Source organism: Stegostoma tigrinum, chromosome 5 (genome assembly GCF_030684315.1).
Source record: "Stegostoma tigrinum isolate sSteTig4 chromosome 5, sSteTig4.hap1, whole genome shotgun sequence".
Classification (NCBI taxonomy): Eukaryota; Metazoa; Chordata; class Chondrichthyes; order Orectolobiformes; family Stegostomatidae; genus Stegostoma; species Stegostoma tigrinum.
In genome coordinates this window covers 63759645-63774105 of record NC_081358.1, presented here as the reverse complement: position 1 = coordinate 63774105, position 14461 = coordinate 63759645, and the positions used below count along the sequence as shown (strand labels likewise).

Genomic DNA, 14461 nt, shown 5'->3' with positions numbered 1-14461 from the left:
ATATTGTTCTGTGAACAGTTCTAATTTCTGGGAGCACAGTGCTGAATTGCTGTCTGTTGTAGTCTCATATGAAATAATTTTGCAAACATTTTGACTGTGATTAGTTTTTCTTATTTCTATCAATCAGTGGGCTTGAAATGAACTTTATAATGTCCATCTCCTGAGGCGCTAAGCACCAGTTCCAGGTGCTCAAAAGGTCAGACAAGCGCACACAAAGTGTGTCACCAGTTGTGTTGGAACACAGGAACAAGACATGGCCATTTAACCCTTTTGAACTTGTTCTACTAGCCAGGTTTCTCTCTCTCTGTTTTGCTCACTCTCTCTCACACACACACACACACACACACACACCCCGGAAGAAGTATAAACAGGTGGAAGTTATCCAAAACCAAAGTCTTGGACGGAACACTTCTCAAGGACTGTGCTGTTTCTTGTTGCTGTAGCTTCGGTATTAGACATAGATGATTAGATTAGATTCCCTACAGTGTGGAAACAGGCCCTTCGGCCCAACAAGTCCACACCGCCCCTTGGAGCATCCCACCCAGACCCATCTCCCTAGAACCCACACATCCCTGAACACTATGGGGAATTTAGCATGGCCGATCTACCTAGCATGCACATCTTTGATCAATGCTGATTTATCAGGATGGAACAATACTCCAAGAATGAAGCAGTGAACAGAGATTGTGAAACTTAGGCTTGCATTTCCTGAAATGTAGAAGGATGAATAATGCTTCAGATAACACAGGATGGGGCTGGAAGAACACAGCAGGCCAGGCAGCAGAGGAGCAGGAAAGTTGGTGTTTTGGGTCAGGGCACTTCTTCAGAAATGGCAAGGGGCAAAGGAGCTCAGAAATAAATTGAAAGAAGAGGTGTAGCTAGTGAAGGTAGGTGGGATGGTGATAGGTGAGTGCAGGTAGACAGTGGTTGGGATTGGTCCGTGGCATAGGAATGGCAGATAGGTGGGAGAGAAGATGGACAGGTTGTGTCAGGTCAAGGAGGCGGGGATGATACAGAGGCTAGGACATGGATGAAACCGAAGGTGGGGAGATTTTAAAACTGGTGAATTCTATGTTTAGGCATCAGGCTATAGGCTCCCGAGGCAGAATATGAGGGTGCTACTCCTCCAGTTTGCGGGTGGTGCCATTGTGACACTGGAGGAGGCCCAGGATGAACATGTTACCCAGGGAGCGGGAGAGGGGAGTTAAAATGGTTGGTGACTGGATAGGTCAGAGTGCAGATGCTCTACAAAACAGTCTCAGAGTCTATGCTTGGTCTCACCGATGTAAAGGCAGTGACATCTGGAACAGTGGATACAATAGACCAAATTGACAGATGTGCAGGTGAACCCCTATATATGGAAGGTTTGCTTTTTTTTGCCTTGATTGGAGGTGAGGTGGGGGGAGGGAGTTGTAGGATCAGGTGTAGCACTTCCTGCAGTTGCAGGGAAAGGTACCGGAGTTGGCATTAGGAGAACTGCTCTTGTATGATTTGTCAAGTACTCCTGAAATTTGCAGGTGAAACCAAGAATTGGGCATATTGTTAATACAGTGGACAATTGTGACAAAACACAATAAAAATAATCTTGTGAATTGAAAATTTATTTCAATACAGATTATGTATATTGCATTTCAACAGAAGGAACAATGTGGTCACCTATTATCTCCAAATACGAGTATATGTAATGGAGGACCAAGATGGGCAGCACGGTTAGCACTGCTGCCTTACAGCACCAAGGAATCAGGTTTGATTCTAGCCTCAGGCGACTGTGTAGAGTTTGTACATTCAACCCATATCTGGATGAGTTTCCTTGGTTTCTCATTTCCTCCAACAATCCAAAGATGTGCAAGTTAGGTGATAAATTGCCCAGTGTCCAGAGATGTATAGGTTAGGTGGATTAGCCATGGGATATGCAGAGTTACAAGGAAAAGATAAGGGGTGGTGGGCAGGGTGGGCCTGAATGGGATGCTCTTCAGCAGGTTGGTGTGAACCCAATGGGGCTGAATGGCCTGCTTCCACATTGTAGGGATTCTATGATTCTAAGAGGAACCACCGGCACAGACCCACAAACTGGAAAAATTGGAGGTTACCATGCAAACCAGGTACTGGGCCCTTTACTACAGCATTCAAATTGAAAAGCAGAGAAATGTTTTGTTAAACTTGGATAGAACATCAGTTAGTTTGAAGTACTGTGGAGAGTTCCAATCTCCATATTGCAAAACTAGTGATTGCTAGATCTGTTCGAAGTCTGTTCCATTTAGTTTGGTGATAATGCAACACAACAGAGTTTATTATTAATATGAAGGTGGGATTTCATCTCCATGAGGGGTATGCAGTGGTCACTCATGCCGATACTGTCATGGGCTGATGCATCTGCAGCTTGTAGATTGATAAGGATGATGTCAAGTATGTTTTTCCCATTCATTAGTCCTCTCACCAAATGCCACTGACCCAGTCGAGGAGTTATGTCCCTTAGGACCCAACCAGCTCAATTGTTCGTGTTGCTGCTGGGCCACTTTTGGTGGTGGACATTGAAATCCATCATCTAGAGTACATTTTACACCCTTGCTACCCTCAGTGCTTCCTCCAAGTGTTGTTCAGCATGAAGGCTCCTGAAGGACTTAGCTGCCAGGCTGGTTCGGCAGCAGGTGGTGAGAGAAGCAACAAAGAGAAAAACATACTTGCATCCTTACCAATCAGTCAGCTGCAAGTGCATCTGTCCATGAGAGTGAACAGTGCACTGTTCCTTTAGAGACTCATTACCATGTACCATTCTCCCTCCACTAATGAGCAGGCGATTTCCTTGTCCAAATTTAACCTGATGCCATGAGACTTCATGGGTCTACAGTCAATGTTGAGGACTTGGACAGCAACTCTTGCCAGACAATATACCACTGTGCTGCTACCTCTGCTGGGTCTGTCCTGCTGTAGGGACAGGACATATCCAGGGACAGTGATGGTGATTTCTGGGACATTGTAAGATATGATTCTGTGAGTATGAGTACGTTAAACTGTTACATGACTAGTTTGTGAGATAGGTCTCCCAATTTTGGCATTCGCATGTGGATCTCATTGAGAAGGACTTTGCAGTATTGACAAGGTTGGTTCTGCCAGTCTTTTCCTGTGCCTAGGTTGATGTCATTGATCCAAATAGTTTCATTTCCTTGATCAGACTTCACTGCTTGGTAGGCCATTTTAGAGGGCAGTTGAGAGACAACTGTGGGTCTGGAGTCACATGCAGGACAGACCAGGTGAGGATGGCAGATTTCTCTTTCGAGGGTTTTAACATACTTCCTTAAATAAAGAACTGAACACAATACTACAAATGTGGTCTGACCAATGATTTGTACAGGTATAGCTTCATTTCCTTGCTTTTACATTCTATGCCTCTGCTTATAAACCCAAGGATCCCTTAAGCCTTCTTAACAACTGCTTCAACTTGCCTAGCTACTTTCAGAGAATTATGCACATGAAACTCCAGGTCCTTCTGCTCCTGTACTCCCCTCAAAATTGTACAATTGAGCCAATATTGACTCAAAAGTGTTTCTTCTACTAAAATGCTTTAATTCACATTTCTCTGCATTGAAATTCATTTGTCAGGTATCTGCCCATTTGGCCAACTTGTCTACATCGCTCTGAAGTCGCTCGGCATGACCATCACAATTCACTATTTTCCTTCACTTCGTATCATTTGCAAATTTATAGATTTTGGCCTCAACACCCAATTCCAGATCATTTCTACAAATCAGAAAAAAGCACGATTCCAAAACTGATCCCTGGGGAACACCACTTTCAACTCTCACCCAAACGGAGAAATGTGTACCTACACCATGGCTGATCTTGGAATTCAATTCAGCCCTCAGAGCAATATAGTGTGGAGCTAGACAAACAAAGCAGGTCAGGCAGTATCAGAGGAGCAGGAAAGTTGACCTTTCGGGTTTACACACTTCATCAAGACTGGGGAGGGGGAAGGGAGCTCAGAAATAAATCCGGGGGGGGGGGGGGGGTTGACGCTGGGCCAAGGTAGGTGGGGTACTGAAGGTGGATGCAGATGCAGGCGATTGGTCAGTGGGAAGGGTGGGGAGGATAGGAGAGAAAAAAGATGGACAGTCTGTGTTAGGTCAAGGAGACAGGGATGAGAGGGAGGGTTGGACAGGGGATGACGTCAGGAGTGGGGAGATTTGGAAAGTGGTGAGTTCTATATTAGGACCATCAGGTTGTAAGCTCCCGAGGTGGAATATGAGGTGTTGTTTCTCCAATTTGCATGTGGTGTCATTGTGACATTAGAGGAGGCTCTGTATGGGCATGTCAGCAAGGGAGTGGGAGGGGGTCGGGCTGGGGGGAGTTAAAAATGGTTGGCAACCGGAAGGTGATGTTGATTATAGCGTACAGAGTGCCGATGCTCTGAGAATCAGTCACTGACTCTGCACTTGGTCTTACTGATGTCAAGGAGACCACATCAGGAGCAATGAATACAGCAGACCAGGTTGGAGGATGTTCAGATGAATCCCAGTCAGATTTGGAAAGATTGGGACTTTGGACGGAGGTGAGAGGGGAGCTGTCGGGGCAGGTACTGCATCTCCTGTGTTTGTAGGGAAAGGTACTGGGTGTGGTGGGGAGTGTGGAGAGGACAAGAGAATCACGGAGTGTGGGAAATGCAAGAAATGTAGTTGACGGCATTATGAATCAACAGAGTGGGGGGGATGTTACAGTTCTTGATGTAGGAGGATATCTGGCATGCCCGGGAGTGGAATGCTCCATCTTGGGTGCGGATGTCGCAGAGGTGGAGGAAATTGGGAGAAAGGGATCACATTCTTGCATAAGGGTGTGTGAGGGGAAGTATAGTTGAGATAGTTATGGTAGTTGGCAGGTTTGAAATAGGTGTTGGTGCTGATACGGAGAGGTCCAAGAAGGGGATGGGTGTCGGAAATGGTCCAGGTGAATTTGAGGTTGGGGTGAAAGGTGTTGGTAAAATTTGATGAAATATTCAGGCTTCTCATGGGATCATGAGGCAGCTCCAACATAGTTATTAATGTAGTGGAGGAAGAGCTGACGCATCGTATCAATGTAACAGTGGACGAGGGACTGCTCCATGTATTCTACGAAGAGGCAGGCACGGCTCAGAACCATATGGGTGTCCACAACCACATCTTTAGTTTGTAGGAAGTGAAGGAGTTAAAGGAAAAATTGTTGAGGGTAAGGACAAGTTCTGTTAAGCGGACAAGGGCATCAGTGGAGGGGGACTGGTTGGGCCTGCAGGAGAGGAAAAAGCAGAAGGCTTTTAGGCTATCTGCATGTAGGATACAGGTGTACAGGGACTGAATGTCCATGGTGAATATGAGATGTTGGGGGCCGGGAAACTGAAAGCCTTGGAGGATGTGAAGGGCGTCAGTAGTGTCCCAAAAGTAGGTGGAAAGTTCCTGGATCTTAAGAAAAACAGAGTTGAGGTAAGTGGAGATAAGTTCAGTGGGGTAGGAGCAGGCAGAGACAGTGGATCAACTGGGATTGCCAGGTTTGTGGAATTAGGGAAGGAGACAGAAATGGGTGGTAGAAACCCTCAACAACTCTTCCTTTAACTCCTCCTACTTCTGAGAAACTAGAAGGTGGCTATGAGCATTTGTACGGGTTCAAGCTATGCCTGCCTCTTCATAAGATATGTGCAAGAGACCCTCTTCTGCAGTTACATTGGCATTGTCCATCACCTCTTCCTCCACTACATTGATGATTGTGTCAGCACTACCCGGTGCTCCCATGAGAACATAGAATATAGAAAAGTACAGCACAATACAGGCCCTTCGGCCCACGATGTTGTGCTGTGGAATAATCCTAGCCTGAATAGTTCATCAACTTTACCAATCCTTTCACCCCAACCTCAATTTCACCTGGACCAGCTCCAACACCTCCCTTCCCTTCCTGGACTTTGCAGGTAGCCTCCAGTAACCGTCTTAGCACCAACATCCCTTTCAAACTTACCAACTCCCATAGCTACCTCAACTACATCTTCGCTCACCCACTGAACTGCAAGAATGCGATCCCTTGCTCCCAATTCCTCTGCATCTGCCGCATCTGTTCCCAAGATGGAGCATTTCATTCATGGACATCCCAGGTGCCTTCCTACTTCAATGACCCCAACTTCCCACTTCGTTGATTCATAATGCCCTCAACCATATCTCTTGTGTTTCCCACACTCAGCTCCTGATTTCATTACAGACGTGGTCCAAATGTAGAAGAAAAATCAGCCAAGCACTAGAGGTAAGGTTAGAGTGCCTCTGACACCAGCCATCACTTGACTGAGCGTGTCCAGTGGGGCAGTAGCACTTCTGTCCTCAAATCCTCTCCCCCACCCATCAAAAATAAGGACAAAGATCGCCAGTCCTCACATGCCTATCCCGCCAACATACGCATCCAATGCATCATCCTCTGCCACTTCTAACATCTACAAACTGACCCCACCACCAAAGTGATATTTCCTTCCCCATCCATATCTGCCTTTTGTAGGGACTACTCACTCCGCAAGTCCGCTCCACACTCCCCACCAAATCCACTACACCCGGTACCTTCCCATGCAAAAGCAGCAGGTGCTACACCTGCCCCTACACCCCCCCTCCACCTCTGCCCAAAGCCCCAAACAATGTTTGCAAACAGGAATTCATCTGTACATCCTCCAAACTGGTCCACTGTATCCGGTGCTTCTGACATTTGGTGGCTATGGGTACCCGCAAGGGCCCAAGCTATGCCTGCCTCTTTGTACATTACGTGGAACAATCCCTCTTCCATACCTACACTGGTCCTAAGCCCCAACTCTTCCTCTGTTATATTGATGGCTGTATCAGTGCCACCTCGTGCTCCCACGAGCAGCTCGAACAGTTCATCCACTTGACCAACACCTTTCACCTCAACCTCAAGTTCACCTGGACCATCTCCAACACATCCCTCACCTTCCTGGACCTCTGTGTCTCCATCTCAGGCAACCACCTGGAAACCGATATCCATTTCATGCCCACTGACTCCCACAGCTACCTAGAATACACCTCCTCTCACCCACCTTCCTGCAAAAATTCCATCCCGTATTCCCAATTCCTTCGACTCTGCCGCATCTGCTTCCAGGATGAAGCATTCCACTTCCGTACATCTCAGATGTCCTCATTTTAAAGGACCGCAACATCTAGACCACAGTGGTCGAGAACGCCCTCGATCTTGACTCCCACGTTTCCTGCAACTCATCCCTCACATCCCATCCCCACAATAACGGCCAAAAGAGAATCCCCCTCATCCTCACATACCATCCCACCAACCTCCTGATCCGATACATCATCCTCCGACACTTCCACCATCTGCAATACGACCCTGCCAGCAGACAATTTTCCAGCACCACCCTTGTGCGCTTTCCGGAGGGACCACTCTCTCCGTGACTCCCTTGTCCACTCCACACTCCCCTCCAACCCCAACACACCCGGCATTTTCCCCTGCAATCGCAGGAAATGCTATACTTGCCCCCATACCTCCTCCCTCAACCCCATCACAGGCCCCAAGAAGACTTTGCACATCAAGCAGATGTTCACCTGCACATCTGCTAATGTGGTATACTGCATTCACTGTACCCGTGGTGGCTTCCTCTATATTGGGGAAACCAAGCAGAGGCTTGGGGACCGCTTTGCAGAACACCTATGCTCAGTTCGCAATAAACAACTGCACCTCCCAGTCATGAACCATTTCAACTTCCCCATACATTCCTTGGACGACATGTCCAACCTGGGCCTCCTACAGTGCCACAATGATGCCACTCGAAGATTGCAGGAACAGGAACTTATATTCCGCTTGTGAACCCTGCAGCCCAATGGTATCAATGTAGATTTCACAAGCTTCAAAATCTCCCCTCCCCCCACTGCATCCCAAAACCAGCCCAGTCATCCCCTCACCTGTCCCCTCCTCCCACCTCAAGCCGCACCCCCATTTCCTACCTACTAACCTCATCCCTCCCCCTTGACCTGTCGAGCTCCCCAGACTGACCTATCCCCTCCCTACCTCCACACCAACACTCACCTATACTGTCTCCATCCCCGCCTCTTTGACTGGTCTGTATCCTCTCCACCTTTCTTCTCCTCTATCCATCTTCGCTCCACCTTCCCCTCTCTCCCTATTTATTTCAGAACCCTCAACCCCTCCCCTATTTCTGATGAAGCGTCGAGGCCCGAAACATCAGCTCTTGTGCTCCTAAGATGCTGTTTGGCCTGCTGTGTTCATCCAGCTCCACACTTTGTTATCTCGGATTCTCCAGCATCTGCAGTTCCCATTATCTCTGATACAATTTTAACCTCGTATTCCAACTCGGGAACTTACGGCCCGATGGCGTCAACATAGAATTCATCACTTTCAAACTGTCCCCAACCCTTGGCATCTTCCCATATCCAACCCTTCTCCTCATCCCTGCCTCCTTGACCTGATACGACCTGTCGATCTTCTTTTTCAATTATCCACCCCAGCCTTCCCACTAGCCAATCTCCCCTACCTCCCACCTGCATACACCTTCACTAACTCACTTACCTTCGCCAGCAACAACCCCTCTCCATTTATTTCCAAGCTCCCTTCCCCCTCCCCAGTCCTGATGAAGGGTGTCAACCTGAAATATCGACTTTCCTGCTCCTCTGGTGCTGCCTGACCTGCTGTGTTTGTCCAGCTCCACACTGTTTTAACTCTGAGTCCAGAAGACACCTGCAGTTCTCACTATCGCTTAGCCCTCAAGTCTTCACTTTGGAGTCAAGCACTCTGTTGACTTGCTCATGCCAGGCTACTTTGCACACAGGGATAAAGAGCCAGTTCCTGTTTCTATACAGGATCCATCTTTCATAGAATTCCTACAGTGTGGAAACAGGCCCTTCAGCCCAACAATTCCACACCAACCCTCAGAGCATCTGACAAAAACCCATGCCCTATAACTCACAGAATCTACTCATCCCTGAATACAATGGCCAATTTAGCATGGCCAATCCACCTAGCCTGCACATCTTCAGACTGTGGGAGGAAACCAGAGCACCCGGAGGAAACCCACGTAGACATGGCGAGAATGTGCAGTCACCCTCCCACAATTTACTGCCAAATAATAATATGCCTTCCTATTTTTATTAACAAAGTGGATAACCTCACATTTATCCACATTATACTCCCTTTGCCATGTAGTTGCCCAAGTCACTCAGCCTGTGCAAATCACAGTGCAACATCCCTGCATCCTCCTCACAGCTAACCCTTCAACCCAGCTTTGTGTCATCTGCAAATTTTGAGATATTACATTTAGTTCCCTCATCTAATCATTAACATACATTGCGAACAGCTAGGGTTCTAGTACCAATCCTGCGGTAGCCTTTTAGTGACTGCCTACCAGTCAACAGACATCAGAAACACCATTTCACAAAACATTTTCCCTGTGCAGTTGTGAGCATGATCAGTTGGAAATAGTCAAGACATTTGGAAGATAAACCAAGGATAAATGCCTCTATTTAAAAGCAATGCCACAAAATTATTGGCTGACATAACGGAATCTGCTCGCCCTCCAGGTGTGATTCCATTTCACACTAATATTAAGCACGTGGTGGAAACATAATGGTCGAGCTACATTCAGGTTAAATGGAATGAAAATTTCTCTTCGGGTGTCATGTTCTGCTTCTCTCCGACATCAGGTTTTTTGATTCAGATTACGTGCTCTTGGATAGACACATGGATGATAGGAAAATGTAGGGTATGCAGGATAATAGGTTGGCACAACATCGTGGTCCGTAAGGACCTGTACTATGCTGTACCTTTCTACGTTCTAGGATCTGTGTGACAGTATTGTGTAACTGGAGCCAAAAAATATTACTCTTTAAACCTATAGACATCAATACATTTGATAAAAATCTTTCACATATTGCAAGTCATCCTGTGAGCAGCCAAATAGAAATAAAATCATAATAACTAATTTCACAATAAAAGTTATTCTGAGGGCCTAACATTGAAAGTGTAAATGCTGGAATCAAAGGGGCAGTTTCTGCAGTAAAGAAGGTGGGGTAATCATTTTGGATCAATGACAGTATGTTTTCTGAGGCAGTATCTTCATGACTACATGTTTGGCAAATTGTTATTTAGTTAAGAAGGCAGAGCACAATAATCACGTATCGTTTTTGGTTTATCACAAGGTATAAATGATGCAATGATATCCTTGTTTTTGGTTTATGCAGTTTTAAAGCAGACAAGAACAAGTTACATATGATCTTGCTCATCAAGCTGATGAGCTTTAAAGTTCTGAAAAGTGAAGATTTAATTTTACTGTTCTGAAGTCAAGGTAAAAGTTTCACAAGATCAAAAATGTTCTAACTATTGACACCCGGCATCAATGTTATGTCTCACGACTGGTTTGTCAGTATATCTTTAGGCAACAAAGTATGTCGCTAAGTCTTAAAGTATCACCTCAATGGCATCATCATTGCATCAAAACACGTGACCTGAGGGTGTCATAAGCTACCTTACCTTAGATCACTTGAAGCATGACATGCTACAGGCTGCATTGCTGATCAACTGTAATTGAATAATTTAACACAGTGAATGTAATATTTGTATATAACCGTTGTAATATACATCTGTTGTATTCTTTGATACCACAGTATTCAAGCCCAGTTTCTTTTGTTACGTGGATAAACATGAACATTGACGCATCAGATAACACACTCTGCTGGAGGTGAGAAATAACACTAGTGTATAGGACGCTGGCATGTACAAGTTGGACCGAAGAGTCTGTTTCCATGCTGTACATCTGTCTCTATGACTCCTGGGTCAGGCACAACATGAGTTAGATACAGATTAACGTTTCTCTTCTCTGTCATATGTTGTAAACCCAGTCTCAGACATCTCTTCCCCACTGTACCAGGGTACACTTTTCATGACTGAAATCAAGTAAGCATTTCACCTTTCAAGGTCAAGAAGCTCTGAAAGAGTCTTCCATAATTTCATACCATAAGGTCCATCTGAAACTTAAGATTACATTTCACTGAGTGAACTACTCTACAACACAATCCATCTGAAAAACTGAGTTTGAGGAGGTGCAAAATCATTTAAATATAACAATTTTGTAACAGCAAAGTTTAAAAACAGTCCCCTCAGCTTAGGTAAGATAAATGAAGAAATAAATACAGTGAAATATTTTAAATTACACATTCTTGTCCAGGTATCAGGAAACATCTTCACCATATCTAATATATTAAAGGTGAATAATGCAAAGAACTCAGCATCCAGGATAAAGTAGCCCACTTTATCAGCACTCCATCTGCTAGTATCAGCAGCAACTCACCAAGGGTCCTTCAACAGCACCTTCCAAACCCATGATCACTTACACTTCAAAAAGAACAAGAGCAACAGATACGTAAGAACACCACCAACTATAACTTCCCCTCAAGCCATGCACCACCCTGACTTGAAAAGACATTACCGTTCCTACAGTGTCACTGGGTCAAAATCTTGGAACTGCCTCCCAAGAGCACCCCAAGACAGCTCACCATCACACTCTCAAGGGAAATTAGGGACCGGCAATAAATTCTGGTCCAGCCAATAGCATTCACACTTTGTAACTGAGTAAAGAAATTCAATGCCACTTATTAATAATTTAGTTAGACAACTATTATTCTACACATACTTGATCAGCAACTTTTGAGCAAATGTACATTTTCTGAAGTGTTTCAACAGCAATGGTAAATCAAATCATGAAAGGAATAAATTACTCTACATTGTTCTGTTATACCACTTCACCATATCATCAAAAGTATACCACAAAAAATAAATGAAGTCTAAATCCTTGGTTCAAGCAAAATTTAAAAACACAATTGTTCAATGAATAAATTTTGCCAAATACAATGAATGTTTTGTACACACTTAAATTAGAATGGCACCAGGGTTGGAACAGACGTAGTGGGCCAAAGAGTCTGCTCCTGTTCCATATTCCATGTTGTATGTGTTAAACAAAATCAGGTGACTTAGTAATCTAGTCGCCCAAGCTTCTCCTTGCTATTCATGATCATTCATGTATTTGTTTATATTTTGATTGACAAATAAGTAAATTAGAAAAGTTCAAATAGGTTCCAATTTTAAGAATGATACTAATCCGTACCATTCAATATTAATCACTTGAAATTTTAAACAGTGGCCCTGGTTTCAGCCCATATCCCTTAGAACACTACAGTTGTGTTGGCATTGGGCAAGAACAGAAATGTATTTTTTCCCCAAGGTAATCATCCGCCAACATTCACTGTCATGGTTTGCATTTCTTTTCTGGAGAGCAGACAAGGTTTGACAGCAGCCAGACAGCATCACCCAATCCCATTCACTGCTTTGGGGAAGGATTACAGGAAAACTATAAAGGCAAAAAAAAACTGCTCCTTTTTCCTTACCTCAACCATTCCCAAGGTCACAAACAAGTCAACATTTACAGTAAGGATTTTTCAAAATTTCAAGTATTTGATTCACAAATAGCACTTTTCCATTTTTCATGAAGGTGCTGGCATGATTTTACCTCTTGAAGATTCAATCAGTAGCTGGTTTGCTGAAATTCTATTAGACATTGCTGGTTTTGTAGTTCATAGAGTCATTGAGTAACACAGCATGGAAAGAAATCCTTTAGTTCAACTCATCTACGCCGATGCCCTCAACTGATCTAATCCCATTTGCCAGTATTTGGCTCATGTCCCTCTAAACCTGTTCTATTCATGTACTCCTTCAGATGCCTTTTAAATGTTGCAGTTGTACAGCCCTCCACTACCTCCTCTGGCAGCATATTCTATACATACAACACCTGTGAACGAAATATTTGCCTCTCAGGTCTATTTTATACCTTTACTCTCTCACCTTAAACCTGTACCCTCTAGATTTGGACTCCCCTACCCTGAGAAAAGACCTCACCTATTCACCCTATCCATGCCCCTCACAATTACTTAAACCTCTATAAAGGTCACCCCTTAGTCATTGAATCAAACTTTCAAATAACATACAATGCCGGAAACACTGAAAATGTACATCCACAAAAATGGTTTCCATTTAATTAGTTTTCTTCATGCACAGTCTGGGCAATTATTAGAGATAATGTTTTGCATTTCACACAGAACTATTCACATCCTAATTGCTTCTGTAATATTGCAGTGTTCAATAAATCCGGAGAGTTTCTACTGTAATCCAATGTACAATTTCAACATCTTAATGTGGCACTACATACAATTTAGAGTGCTAAAATATTCTGAAAATTCAAAAATATACAGTTATGAAACAAATGGTACATCAATCAGAATCTCCTCCATTGAATCAGCGCAGCAGGACAGTTGACGTCTCAGGCCGGAGCCTCTCTTCAGAAAGACGTCCCGATCCGAAATGTCAACTTTCCTGCTCCTCTAATGCTGATTGGCCTGCTGTGTTCCTCCAGCTCCACACTGTTGTTTCTGACTCCAGCATTTGCAGTTCTTGCTATCTCTTCTCTAGTGTGCTTGCTCTAGAGAATCAAACAGTTATATTTTACGCCCTTATGGTGCTCAAAGATTTCTGTGCCCAAGGACATATTGTTGATGATATCTGTGTATATCCAGTCAATACACAGTTGAAGATATTTCACTCGATCGAGGGGCTAGTTAGGATGCTGTACATCACTACAAACCACAGGCTCTGTTCAAATATAGCCACCTAATTACAGCAGACAGTTCTAATCGTACCGAAGTACTTGTCATTCGCGACAATTTAGCAACCTTTCCCAGCAGCAGACTCGGTATTACTGTAAGGTACTGCAGTTATACGGACACATAGCTAGCATCCATTACACCGCACTGTTTACATAACCAGAACACCAAGAATGATGACAACAAGGTATGGAGCTGGAGAAACACAGCAGGCTAGACAGCATCAGAGGAACAGCAGAGCTGACTCTTCTTCAGAAAGAATGGCTCCTGCCTAAACAGCAGTTTCTCGTAATAATTTAACTGGCAAATGATATGATAAATGCAATGCATTCACTGTAGGAAAAGAGAACGGCCATAATATTCACTTCCTAATCACTCAAGACAGCAATGTTCAGAGAAGCGAAGCAACTTACTCACCAAGCGTATTGAGAAAACCGCATCTGGTGCTTGTCTGCTGCCTATATGGAGTCCTGCTCCGAGGCCCACTTCACATTGATTCCTTGAATAACAGCAGCACAGCTTGACAGTAGGTCACACATGCTCAGTCATTTGACCGTCTCATTCTGGAATCTACCAAACGGCACAATGTAAAGGGGAATCGGATTAAACTACAGCCAGGATCAAAGTACCTGAATGCAACGATCCAGGAGAGCGTAAAGTCTCAATGATTTACAGAAGCAAATGGTGGTAAATAATGCTCCCTACAATACTAAAACTGGATCAGATTGTTCAGGGTACTTTCTGCTTTATGAATAACTCACAAAAATAGATTTTCAACTCAA

The 14461-nt window shown here is 44.4% G+C and overlaps 1 protein-coding gene across 1 annotated transcript in view; it reads right to left on the bottom strand.

Moving 5' to 3' along the window:
* Positions 1-14252, bottom strand: part of oxr1a (oxidation resistance 1a) — a 451468-nt gene extending 437216 nt beyond the window's left edge. The window contains exon 1 of the mRNA XM_059646345.1: positions 14097-14252. The gene's annotated coding sequence lies outside the window, so the exon portion shown is untranslated. The remainder of the gene's footprint in view (positions 1-14096) is intronic.
* Positions 14253-14461: the final 209 nt, after the last annotated feature.